The following is a 13,806-nucleotide window of genomic DNA, read 5'->3' on the forward strand; positions in this document are numbered from 1 at the left end:
GGTGCATAATTTACAAGTTAATTAAGGCTTATTGACCTTTCTTATATAAACCTTGTAAGCAGTAATTTGCAATCATATTTAAGTAGCCACATACTAAGCAGACAAAAGTTGCAATTTTGAGTACAATTTGTAGTTTATTTATGCACAAAATGAATATGGTACATTCTTCAACTCTCTGATAACAGAAACACAGATCAAAGATCCCACTCACCCAGCATACAAATTGTTTTCCCTACTACAATCAGGGAAGCACATCTTCAGGCTCTGGTTGCTCTGGGTCTGGGTCGTCGTCCTGCTCAGAAGCCTCAGAGCCTTCCTCAGAAGGAACTATATTGTGAAACAATAATAACAATGAAAATAATATAAATAAATAATGTTAATGTACTGACTGAACTTGGCATTTCTGACTTGCTCTGACCTGATGATGGTGGGCTGTGTTGTGCCTGACACTCCTCGGTAATGGTTCCAGGTTGGGACCTGTCATCGTCTCGGTCCACTCTCACACCTACATAGTAGAAAAATATTTATTTAATAGTATGATCAAAATCAACAACCATTGTCTAAAACTGAACATACAACAATAACCAACATTCATAATAATGTTTAACATAACTTAAAATGACTGAACTGAACATCTGAAATAATGTTAAATATAATTTAAAATAACTGAACATGTGACTGCTTCTGTATGTTCAAACCTGGCGATGATGACAGGCTGGATTCTGCCGGACTTTCCTGACTAGTCCCAGGATGAGGGCTGCCGGGGCTGCTGATCTGCTCTAAGCCTGATCTGTTTCTCTTAAAGTAGTTATAAATCGTGCCTCCCTGTCTTTTCATTGTCAACCGGGAAAAAAACGTTTTGTTACTTATCAAAGCAAAATGCAACATTTCGTGTCCAAAATGATGCACAAGGAAATTAATGAATATAGACTACATTTTTACAGCCTAGAAATATCAGAACACAACAATAATACATGTCTAGTGACTGCAATCTATCCATTCAATTAAGGTTTCAGCCTGCCATAACTTTACTGGCTAACTACATCGGTCGTGAATTATCTACGACTAGTAATGCCCTTCATGACATGGGCAAATGGTTCTGATCAAAGATATTGCTGGTTTCATAATTCAGAAGGTTCTAGACACGGACATTAAAAAAAATGAAATAGTTTCTGTTCTCGTCAGCAGTATTTTTAGCAGATGTGGGCATGAAATCACAGAAATTGACACTGAAACCCATCAATATCACCCACCTGCACCTGTCTGTTTACAGCCAGACTAGCTTCTAGCGGCCCTTCGTGAAAAGCAAGGGCTTGTCCTTAACATTCTGATTTATGAAACGGACATCAATTGAACAGAGGATGATCCTCATTGACTGAACTTATCAAACTCTTAGTTATTGAGCTTCTTTTATGAATATAATCTGTGGTTGTGCAACCTACTCACCGATATAAGTCAGTCGGTCCAAACGAGAATAAAATCCATCTCGAGAGCGCACAGCCTTTTCCCAAAGAATGTTGTTTGTTAACTAATGTTATGCTTGTTGCACTCGGTGGCTCCACAGCCGCTTTAGTTCTTCTTCTTTCACCCTAGATTCACGACTGGAAAGGGGCTGCATAGCGCATGCTGCATTGCGCCATCTACTGTACAGGAAGAACATCGCAGTCAAAGACTTCAGACGTGCAACTGTTTTAGCGGTGCCGTCAATCAGCTGGGGTGGCAGTTGGGGTAGCCAATCAGATTTCGGGGGAGTCAATTGCTCCCGTAGCCACCCCTATAGATCCGCCCCTGGACATAGGGACCCCATTTCATCATTCTGCTTCATTCTGTCTCCATTCTCGTATTCTGTGCTATATTTCCTGGAGGTGACCACAATGTGGAGTTAGTTAACAGTTACCTGGGTTATATTTATTTTGTATGTCTTCTTCTCTCTCATTGAATCCCGGTCGACCTCGCCAGATAGTAGCTCACACTGAGCCTGGTTCTGCTGGAGGTTTCCTTCGTTTAAAATTGAGTTTTCCTCTCCACTGTTGCTACGTGCATGCTTGATGTGAGTCATTATTATCAGGTTTTCCTTTGATAGAAATCTTAATCTGAGGGTATGATCTCAATAAATAGTCTCTGTAAAGTTATGTGTTGTGAATTGGTGCCATATGTAGTAAATAAACTGAATTAATGATGTCATCAATTCTACTCCTAAAGCCACGTCCAGGAAAGCTGGCTACGGTCCTCTTTCCCTTACTTCCTCTAGTCCATGTTGTGTGTGGAACACACCATGCCACCAAACATCACAGTGACTACCTATAGCCCTATAGGCTGACTTACTTACTAAATTATAGACACCTGTGATGCTAGAGGACACATCTGGATAAAACATTTCCCTTTGGTCACATTATTTTAGGTCTTTAATGGGGTTGCATCAGTTTTGATCAGGCCTGTTTCATGAATTGAACCCCAGTCGGCCTCGGCAGATGGCCGCTCACACTGAGCCTGGTTCCGCTGGAGGTTTCTTCCTGTTCAAAGGGAGTTTTTCCTCTCCACTGTCGCTACAAGCACGCTGAGTGTGAGGGATTGTATTTGAGTCAATGAGTCAATGCAATCAACTGGTTTTCCTTAGATAGAAAACTTTGTATCAATCTGACTGTATGATCTGGTTGAACTGTAAAGTGCCTTGAGATGACATGTGTTGTAAATTTGGCGCTATATAAATAAACTGAATTGAATTGATTTCTTAAAAGTCATCCTTTTGAAGCATGGTTGAAAAGCAAAGTTTGACTATTAATTGTTCATTTTCATACAATTTTATCTATTTGTACTTTTTTCTGATTCAAGTTATTTCTGTGACCATTGTTGGTTTTCTTATATTAAACCAGGGATACCAGTAAGTTTTGTATTAAATCTGACAGGTTAAGGTCTAGATCAGAGGTCACAGATTATAATTTTTTAGTTTCCAGACCTTTACTGGTTGATAATTTTGTTTATTCGGACCCCGCTGATTTTTATTCTGTTACCACTGGTTTAGATGTTAGTTCAGAAAAGGATATGTGACAAGCTGTAATTTGAAAATCTGACAACTTTTCAAACTATAATGGGCAAATAGGTAAACTATACTATGCCACAGTAACAAAGATACACCTAGAAGGACTTTTTAGTTGGATACCTGTGAAAATATAAATAATGTGATAAAGATAAATTCTTTGAAGGTTGTTGTGAAACATGTCTGATATTCATGTTGGGATTTTGAAAAAACAAAACAAAAGCTATTTTTTTAAATAAATTAAACAATTTTTTAAGGTGCATATGGATGGTCTGTCAAGGCCGTCGTTTTAAAAAAAAATGTACTTTGTCTATGTATGTATACTTTTGTCTCCTTGAACCCCAGTCAGCCTTGGCAGATGGCCGCTCACAATGAGCCTGGTTCTGCTGGGTTTTTTCCTGTTAAGAGAGGGAGTTTTTTCTCTCCACTGTCGCTGCAAGCATGCTAAGTGTGAGGGATTGCCTTGGAGTCAATGAGTCGATGCAATCAACTGGTTTTCCTTAGAACACTTTGAATCAGTTTGACTGGATGATCTGGTGAACTGTGAAGTGCCTTGAGATTACATATGTTGTGAATTGGCGCTATCTCAATAAACTGAATTCAAACTTGAGAATAACGTCATCATCAATAAAACTCTTCCCTCATATGTATATGGTGACTGTACCCCGGCTAAAAATATAACCAGTTGCCTGAAACTGAGGGTCTAAGTTCCTGCAGAAATAATCCATAAGAATTACAGATTGAGCTAGAGAAGACGTCTAAAAGCAGATTTTTATTCATTTTCTTAAGATATAATTTAAACTACAGCTCTGCAAATGTTCATCTTATTCAAGACTATTTAAAGCAACAATATATAACCTTTGAACGATTTTTCAGGGGGGGCTGTCTTTCTCAAAATATAACTTAAAAAGATGGAATCTGATGCTGAATGGGTATTTTGATGCAGAGTGCGACTGTAAGGTTGTCTGAGATCCCCTTAAACACGAGATTTAACGAAGCTAAAAGTTGATGTTAGCCAATATAAGAGCTCCTTATATATATATATATATATATATATATATATATATATATATATATATATATATATATATATATATATATATATATATATATATATATATATATATATATATATATATCGCTCCACAAATTCCCCTGTCTCCTGGTCCAAACCGGTCTGCAATCAAATTGCAAAAAATTATATGAGAGCTTTTGTGGCAATATCATAGGAGTATGATATAATACTGTATTAAATGTGTATATGTAGGCAACACTGTCTTCCAGCAGCACTTAAACAGAAGGCTGACATGTACTGTAATACTTCTTGGGTTATGCTAAAGTTTAAGACCCACGGTGTTGGTTTTTTTTTACTTTTCCTCGGCCTCTATTAATATCTGAAAGAAATACACTAAATGTTGTTGTTGTAAAATCTTTGAATACATCAATAAATTTCAATTCAGTTTATTTCTATAGCGCCAATTCACAACACAAGTTATCTCAAGGCACTTTACAGTTGACCAGATCATACAATACCACTGATTAAAAGTTTTCTAAGAAAAAACAGTTGATTGCATCAACTCTTTGACACAAAGGCAATCGCTCACACTTAGCATGCTTGTTGCGACAGTGGAGAGAAAAAACACCCTTTAAACAGGAAGAAACTCCAAGCCAACTGCCATGTCAGAGGATAAAGAGAACATCCAGCCAGTCACAGTCAGAGAAATAGGACTACACTGGAAAACAGGCCAATCTCCATCTATAAACAAAGGTGTTGATGGCAGCAGCACAGCGGATATTTCTCTCCAGGATGGAGTCACAGCCAAACAGCAACAGACCAGATGAAGCTACTATGAGAAAAAGCAGAGAGAGCAGAACGTTAGAGATTGAACTAACAGATTCTGCAGAGTGGGAGAAGAAGCATCGGTTTGGGCATGTGGTTTAGCTTAAAATCGATAGTTCAAGTTTTGACAGATATAGTCAGTCTTGTAAGAGCAGCTTCAAAAGGTCTCTGAAAAGTTAATAGAGATCTACATTGATTTCACAGCAGTAATAACAGAATTTGAAGAAGTTGTTATGGTAATTATGGTGATTTCCAAAAGGCCTTCTATTTCACCTACAGATGCTAAGGAGGATTAAAAGATCTGCGATCTTTAGATGATGGACTTGATGACTGGCCGAAAATCATTCCTCAGTGGTTCACCCCGCTGTCATCGAAACTGCATGGGTACAAAACAATGAGCAAACGCTTTGACAACAGAGGCTCAGTGGTGATAGTGTTAGCACATGTCAGAGCAGCTGTTTTCAGAAACCGCAGTGATCCAGCTGTTAGCACCTCATCCAGGTCCTCCTTATCCGCGCTGACCTGCGAGTTGACACTGTTTATTCCTCGTGATTAACTGCACCAAATGTGACACTTAGTGATGAAAGCATGTAGTGAAGCGCAAGGTGTTCTTGCTGAAGCGGCACACGGAGGGAGAAAAGCAACCCTGGTGTGCTGTGGTGTTTATATATACCTCAGTATCTCTCATCCCACTGAGCTGTGTTGCCGGGAGACTAAAGACAGCTTAAAAGGTGAAAGTCATCCTTGCTAAATGTCTGGAAATATCAACATGTGGATATTCCATAGATATGTATGGACAATATGACTTACTTAAAACCACAACGGGTTATATTGTGAAAAAAATGAATTAGTCTTAGAGGGCTTTTTTTAATGGGATGATCCAAAACTAAAGTTATTTTCTTTCTTTGTGAAAAGCAAAGCATTATTAAGTATACCTAAGCCAAATTTACTAAGGTTCAGGGAGGCATTGAAATGATGAATAACAAAAAATTCTACTTACTTCAAATAATACCTATATATTCAATATTATTTCAAATTAATAGAGCAGATATAATTCTTATCTAATAGATGATTGTACAGGTCCCATTTTCCCTTTCCTCTTTATCATCAGGGAAGAAAAATATATATCAGTTGAAAAACTAATGTCTTACCAGGAGTTCAATAAGGAGATTTTTGGATAGATTTCGAATAGAATTTTTGGTTTTTGTTTTGTTGATAAAAAAGGGGTTTTGGAAAGCTAATAATCTAATCTGCGACATGTAATAAAATAGGGTGGGACAGTCCATTCAGCCGATGAGCCTAAAAGGCATATAGAGGAGAACATCATCAGCATACTGTAAAAGTGATGAGAAACGGTGAAACCAATTTAAGAAAGTACACTCCTAAAACACTGTTTTTGTTTTCCATTGCTGCTTGTAACATTAGCAAAGCACCTTTAGCATCCCTTAAAAAAACTTATGTGAGTCATCATTAAATAACTTACTGCACCGATTCCCAAACAATTTACGCCATAAAAATAGAAAGAATTCAGTAGAGCAGTTTTTGAAAGTTCGACTCAAATATCTGTAAAAGATATTTTAGCTGTTTTACAACTTTTACTAATAATTTACTAAGAAAATTAAACAATTGCCATTAAAGCTGTCATCAAGCTTGGAGTTCTTTAAGAGTAGACTCCCCTCAGTACGATAAAAACAGGATAAAATGTTGCATTGGTGACGTATTAATGACTAACAACATCAATAAACAATGCTGAGATTCTCGGACTGTATGGGGAGGAGGGATATCTTTAGGGTACATGATAGGAGTTTCATTTTGCCAATAAATGTTGCATAGTCATAAATTGTAATTGTTTAAAAAGAAGTAAAGGACGACACGCGCTGGGTACCATCAACATGATAGAAAATCTGGGAAATTTCTGAGGACTGTTAGGTAAATATTGAGAGCTGGGCTCATCAGAGAGTAGCCCATTATAATGAGGTGGAGGAGGGGCAATACTATGCTAGCATCATAGGTGTTAGGAGTTTACCTACCATGAGGTATGCATTTAAAGGATCTAACCGCCTCCTGCAGCAGTGTGTCGCAGATATTGTGATTTATGCCAAATATTGAAGCGTGGTCTGTGCTATGTTATTCCAATCATGAACTAGCTGTGGGTCTAGATACAGCCGAGGGGCGATGAGGAAGTGGAAAAAACAAAGGGCGAGTTTTTGCGACAACGTAGGGACATGAGGGTTCTCACACACCTCGCTCTTCTAGCCGGTCTATCTTCATGAGTCGTTTTCCACAATGGTGGTCATACAAAGAAAACAAGCCGGAAGGTACCAAACAGGAAATATGCATAGCGTAGTGAGGATGTAGAATCAGAGGCCTCCTGTCTGCGGCACTGTCTGCGGTCAACTACAATTTTGGAGAGGTGCAGCACAGTGTCTGCTGAAGGGGCGGGGTCATATCTGCGTTAACTGCGACACACACGCAGACAACCTGATTTCTGGGTATAAATCAGCCTTTAATATCAAAGAAAAGATGCTCCTGGAAGTACTTGCAATGGACAACCAAACCCCTGGACCCCCACTGTTTTACTGCTTTAGGCCCCGTCCACACGAAGTCAAAACAAACTTGAAACGCTAATATTTTCCAGAACGTTTGTCGTAAAGACGGAGACGTAAAATAAATGTGATCGTCCACACGAATGCATGAAAACGCTGCAAAATGTATGCCAGGCCTGTAAGAGGCGCTGTGGTGCCAAAGCAAAAATAGGCGACGAAATGTTGGGCATGCGCACTAATATTTATACATGGTTGCCCTGCGGGTCCATTTTCATGGTTCAGTCAAATTCAGGTGCTGAACTATGTCGTCGATATTGCTCTGTTCTTCCTGGAATATTCCAGAAGAAGAAGATTCTGTTGTAAGCCCGACAGCAGGGTGAGTAGCATGAGCAGCAACCATTCAACACAGTACGGCGCCATTGTTGTTGTGATACTGTGTTGCGCATGCGTGTTTAGAGGCGACGCTATGACGCATGCGTGTAAAAAAAAAAATGCGGTTAGAGCTTAAAGATGGAAACGCGAAAACAGCGTTTCAAAATGTTCCCACTCTGAAGGCTGAATAAAAAAAAGATTGTTTACAGACCCCCGAAACACCGGCTTGGATGAGAGGCTGGTTTGGTGAAAATTCTGTGCGTTTAGGCCAGGGTTTGACTTCGTGTGGACGGGGCCTTAGAAAGCCTGTGGTCTGATTGTTTAACAAGTGTGAGCAAGAAATAACACAGCCACGACTAGTTTCCCAAGGAGTAACGTTACCCACGGGCATGGCTTTTTTTAAATGAAAGAATTAACAATGGAGCTTAAAATTATCAGCAAAAATATAAAGTTAAGTCCATTTGGAAACTTAAAAATAAAACAATTATTAAAACCTTTGCCTCATATTAACATTAGAAGGAGAATGATTGACAAGAAACTCTCAAAGAGACTGACTTATGATCGCTGAGACAGTGGATGTGCAAATGATCAAGAGAATCCCCATGAGTGAAGGCCGGGTCCAAGGTTCAGCCTGCAGCGTCAGTCAGAGCAGCACATGTTCAGCAACGTTAAAAGAGTCCATAAAGATGATCAAACAAGTACTCAGTACTTTACAAGCCTTTTTACAAAACACTTTTTACTGTTGAGTAATTTCTTAGATTAATACTTTTTTTCTTTTACTAGAGTAAAAAAAGTATTTAAGTAGTGCTACTCTTGAGTACAACTCTTTGTACTCTACCAACCTCTGCATGATGCGGTGGTGTTGCTTTATTGTTTTACAAAGTCAGCAATAACATATTTTACAAACCTTAAAAGAATAGGGGAATATAATATAGCATATACAGTATACATGGTTGAAGGATTACATACCCTCCCATTAAACGACAATGATATATTCAAACTAGTAATTCAAATAAGAAATACTAACTGAAAAAAATAGAAATGTACTAAATGATAATTTAGTCAAACAACATATTGATTTTGAGTTTTTGTTTAAATAAATGTATTTGTAAAAACAAAAAATCCCAGACAAATTAAAGAACCTTTCTCATGAAAAGTGAACCAACATACCTGTCAACAGGTGCAGAAGTTTGACATTTCCTGAACATTGAAGGACATAAATATTTTCAGTTGTATTTGCCTCAAAGGCTACATTCACACTGCAGCCTGAAATGACCCAAAATCCGATTTTTTTGCCCATATGCGACCTGGATCTGATCTTTTCATGACAGTCTGAACAACACAGATCCAATTTTTCCAATCCTATCCAGGCCACTTGGCTCTGTGGTCTGGAGTCTGATACAAACCTGATCTTTTCAAATGCGACCTGTGTCTGAACAGCCAGGTCATCTGACCTGAACGCCATTGCATAATAGCCGACAAAGGTCAGTATTCTGCCTCTTGCTACACAAAGGTGGCACGAAACACAACAACCATGATGGACGATGATGCGGAAAGCATTATTTATCTTTACCATCTTAAAAAGATTGAGTTTTTTCAGGTTGGGAAAGATCACTAGATGCGCTCCAGCGCTACCATCCATGTTTACTTCTGTAAACACAGAGCACACTGGCTAGTGACATCATTACGTCCTCTACTGCACATGCGGGACACTTGCGTTGTATGAATGCAGTTCACACAGGAGATCACATACAAGATGCATATATCTTGAAATATGAAGTCAAAGCAAAAGAATCAAATTTCACAAAAAAATTGGAATTGAGCATCAAGGCCTGCAGTGTGAACGTAGCCAAAGTGTTGCTTAACAAAATCAGATCAGGAGCTCCATCAGGCTTGTTAACTTCTTTCAATTCAATCTGAAAAACTAACATGGAAAGAAAAAACAATTAGAAGAATTGTATTGATACAATTACTTCAGCCTTTGGCGCACAGACCTCAGCAGGTAACATAGCACTGAATGTTGTTTGATATGCATGAACAGGAGGGAAACATCCGCTGTGCTGCTGCCATCAACACCTTTGTTTATAGATCTTCGAGATCGGCCTTTTTTTTCAGTGTAGTCCTGTTTCTCTGACCGTGACTGGCTGGATGTGCTCTCTTCATCCTCTGACATGGGAGCTGGCTTGGAGTTCGTCTTCCTGGCTGTGTGTTTCCTGGACGGGGCCCCCTTTTGCAGCTGCTTTTTGTGTCTCTGCTTCTGTCTCCTTGAACCCCAGTCGGCCTCAGCAGATGGCCGCTCACACTGAGCCTGGTTCCGCTGGAGGTTTCTTCCTGTTAAAAGGGAGTTTTTCCTCTCCACTGTCGCTACAAGCATGCTTAGTGTGAGGGATTGCATTTGAGTCAATTAGTCGTTGCAATCAACCGGTTTTCCTTAGATATAAAACTTTGATCATTTTGACTGGATGATCTGATGAACTGTAAAGTGCCTTGAGATGACATACACTATATTGCCAAAAGTATTTGCTCACCTGCCTTGACTCACATATGAGCTTAAAGGAATAGTACACCCAAAACATGATTAGCCTTCATTTTCTACTCACCTCCATGCTGAACAACACTCTGGAGTACTTTTTTGATATCTCAAATGCATCTGGAGATCTGGGAGGCTTCTTGCTGTCTGCTGACATTCAAATAATGGAGGTCCATGGCGCCCGAGACAGAAAGGTCCATAAAAGTCCACAAAAACGTGTCAATATTCCTCCATACTGCTCGTCCAATGTAATCCAAGTGTCCTGAGTGGGTAGCATCCAGAATTTACTCGAAACGAAGTCATTTAGAATGTTTTTAGAGCATAAACAGTAGTGTATAGGATTTCCTAATAGCGCCCCCATGCGCGCTCACGATTCTACGGAAGCTGGCAGACCAAACCGGAAGAAAGTGCGCATTCAGCGTCTGGTCTGCCGATAATGCAAGCGTAGAAGAAGAAATGTGCTGTTTACCTGTGCAAAGAAAGAAACAACGAAAGAAAAATGTCTGAGGACTTCAGTGTTGAGGAAGAGCATGAGTTCTTTGCCGAGCTGAATGCGCTGGTTTGGTCTGCCGGCTTCCGTAGAATCGTGAGCGCGCATGGGGGCGCTATTAGGAAATCCTATACACTACTGTTTATGCTCTAAAAACATTCTAAATGACTTCGTTTCGAGTAAATTCTGGATGCTACCCACTCAGGACACTTGGATTACATTGGACGAGCAGTATGGAGGAATATTGACACGTTTTTGTGGACTTTTATGGACCTTTCTGTCTCGGGCGCCATGGACCTCCATTATTTGAATGTCAGCAGACAGCAAGAAGCCTCCCAGATCTCCAGATGCATTTGAGATATCAAAAAAGTACTCCAGAGTGTTGTTCAGCATGGAGGTGAGTAGAAAATGAAGGCTAATCATGTTTTGGGTGTACTATTCCTTTAAGTGACATCCCGTTCCTAATCCATAGGGTTCAATATGACGTCGGTCCACCCTTTGCAGCTAGAACAGCTTCAACTCTTCTGGGAAGGCTGTCCACAAGGTTTAGGAGTGTGTTTATGGGAATTTTTGACCATTCTTCCAGAAGCGCATTTGTGAGGTCGCACACTGATGTTGGACGAGAAGGCCTGGCTCTCAGTCTCCGCTCTAATTCATCCCAAAGGTGTTCTATCGGGTTGAGGTCAGGACTCTGTGCAGGCCAGTCAAGTTCATCCACACCAGACTCTGTCATCCATGTCTTTATGGACCTTGCTTTGTGCACTGGTGCACAGTCATGTTGGAAGAGGAAGGGGCCAGCTCCAAACTGTTCCCACAAAGTTGGGAGCATGGAATTGTCCAAAATGTCTTGGTATGCTGAAGCATTCAGAGTTCCTTTCACTGGAACTAAGGGGCCAAGCCCAGCTCCTGAAAAACAACCCCACACCATAATCCCCCCTCCACCAAACTTTACACTTGGCACAATGCAGTCAGACAAGTACCGTTCTCCTGGCAACCGCCAAACCCAGACCCGTCCATCAGATTGCCAGATGGAGAAGCGCGATTCGTCACTCCAGAGAACGCGTCTCCACTGCTCTAGAGTCCAGTGGCGGCGTGCTTTACACCACCGCATCCGACGCTTTGCATTGCACTTGGTGATGTGTGGCTTGGATGCAGCTGCTCGACCATGGAAACCCATTCCATGAAGCTCTCTACGCACTGTTCTTGAGCTAATCTGAAGGCCACATGAAGTTTGGAGGTCTGTAGTGATTGACTCTGCAGAAAGTTGGCGACCTCTTCGCACTATGCGCGTCAGCATCCGCTGACCCCGCTCCGTCAGTTTACGTGGCCTACCACTTCGTGGCTGAGTTGCTGTCGTTCCCAAACACTTCCATTTTCTTATAATACAGCTGACAGTTGACTGTGGAATATTTAGGAGCGAGGAAATTTCACGACTGGATTTGTTGCACAGGTGGCATCCTATCACAGTTCCACGCTGGAATTCACTGAGCTCCTGAGAGCGACCCATTCTTTCACAAATGTTTGTAAAAACAGTCTGCATGCCTAGGTGCTTGAATTTATACACCTGTGGCCATGGAAGTGATTGGAACACCTGATTCCAATAATTTGGATGGGTGAGCAAATACTTTTGGCAATATAGTGTATGTTGTGAATTGGTGCTATATATATAAACTGAATACAATTGAATTGAGTGAAGAACAGGGCTGTTTTCCCCCAGGCCTGAAACTGGTGCTGGAGTGGAGATAGATGAAGTTGGTCAGTCTGTAGACTGCTGGTTAGTGAGGTGGTATGCTTGAGCAGTAAGGAGAGATCCAGTGGACTGCGTGAGCTTATACTAGTGCTTCAGTAGGGAACCTGTAAGATGGAAGTCCGCTTTGGATAACACAGGTTCCGAGAACCTGTCCACGATGAGCAAGTATGTAGCAACAGTGGAGAGGAAAAAACTCCCCATTGGAAAGAAACCTCTGGCAGAACCAAGCTCAACATGGTGGTCTTCTGCAGGACCGATTGAGATGACACGGGGAACGCAGTAAGAGTCGGGGAGTAATGAAACTCTGATGAAGCTTTAGCTACGATGGTGGAGGAGGGGCTGGAGGTTGGTTGAAATGAGGTAATCTGAACTGAAGTTGGACATAGTGAAACCATTACCTGCACTTGGGTAGCAGACGAAGTTGTGGACTGGAGACCTTTTAAGATCTCTCTAGACTCTGAACTCTGGATGCTGATTGGGCTTTTATGGAGGTGTGATTAAAAGCTGATTAGCTGCTGTCGGAGGTGGGTGAGGGTAAGTAATCAGTTTATTCAGTTGAACTATATATATATATATATATATATATATATATATATATATATATATATATATATATATATATATATATATATATATATATATATATATATATTCAAAATCAATGTCATGATTTCCATTTGTTAATATTTTATTTATTATTTTTTGTATATTTCAATTTCTTTATTCACATCTGATTTTTTTCTGTTTTTAATGGAAGGGTATGTAAACTTTCAAGCACATCTGTATGCAAGTTTACAACAAAAAAAGAACAAAAAAATGGTATAATTATTAAAAATGGAATACTCGCATTATATGAAATATAGAACTGAGCAGTGAGAAGTTGCATAAATTTGTTTGGTGAGATAACCTTCCTTCGAGCAAATAGGATGCAGCAGTCTTTTCCTGAGAAGCTCCGTAGCTTTAAAACAGCTTCATGCATTGCAGCCACCACCTGCACTGTGTCTAGAGTTCATTCTAGGTCAAACCCTTTTTTTCCGGATGATATTATCTAAGTTTTCTTCTAGTGTGCTGCTCCAAAAAACTATTGCATAGAAGATGACTAATGCAACCACTGAGGCAAAAAAAGCCTTAAGGAGCAACCCCCATACTCAAATCATCTGAGTCTCCCTAGTAAGTACTTTCTCTGACCCTTTCTGTGATGAGCATCAGTGCTGTCACTCTAGTGGCCACCCCCTGACAGC

General features: G+C 40.2%; 1 protein-coding gene and 1 long non-coding RNA gene across 2 annotated transcripts in view; one reads left to right on the top strand and one right to left on the bottom strand.

Moving 5' to 3' along the window:
- Window positions 1–13,806, top strand: part of kcnk9 (potassium channel, subfamily K, member 9) — a 98,090-nt gene that overhangs the window by 10,438 nt on the left and 73,846 nt on the right. The gene's annotated exons all lie outside the window — the stretch shown is intronic.
- LOC119794700 lies at window positions 210–1,602 on the bottom strand. The gene is made up of 3 exons (XR_005282253.1): window positions 1,447–1,602; window positions 419–505; window positions 210–327 (listed from the first exon to the last, which is right to left on the bottom strand). It is a non-coding gene; the product is annotated as an uncharacterized LOC119794700 (long non-coding RNA).

Source organism: Cyprinodon tularosa, unplaced genomic scaffold, assembly GCF_016077235.1.
Source record: "Cyprinodon tularosa strain WSP-4 unplaced genomic scaffold, ASM1607723v1 ctg489, whole genome shotgun sequence".
In the NCBI taxonomy this organism is placed as follows: Eukaryota; Metazoa; Chordata; class Actinopteri; order Cyprinodontiformes; family Cyprinodontidae; genus Cyprinodon; species Cyprinodon tularosa.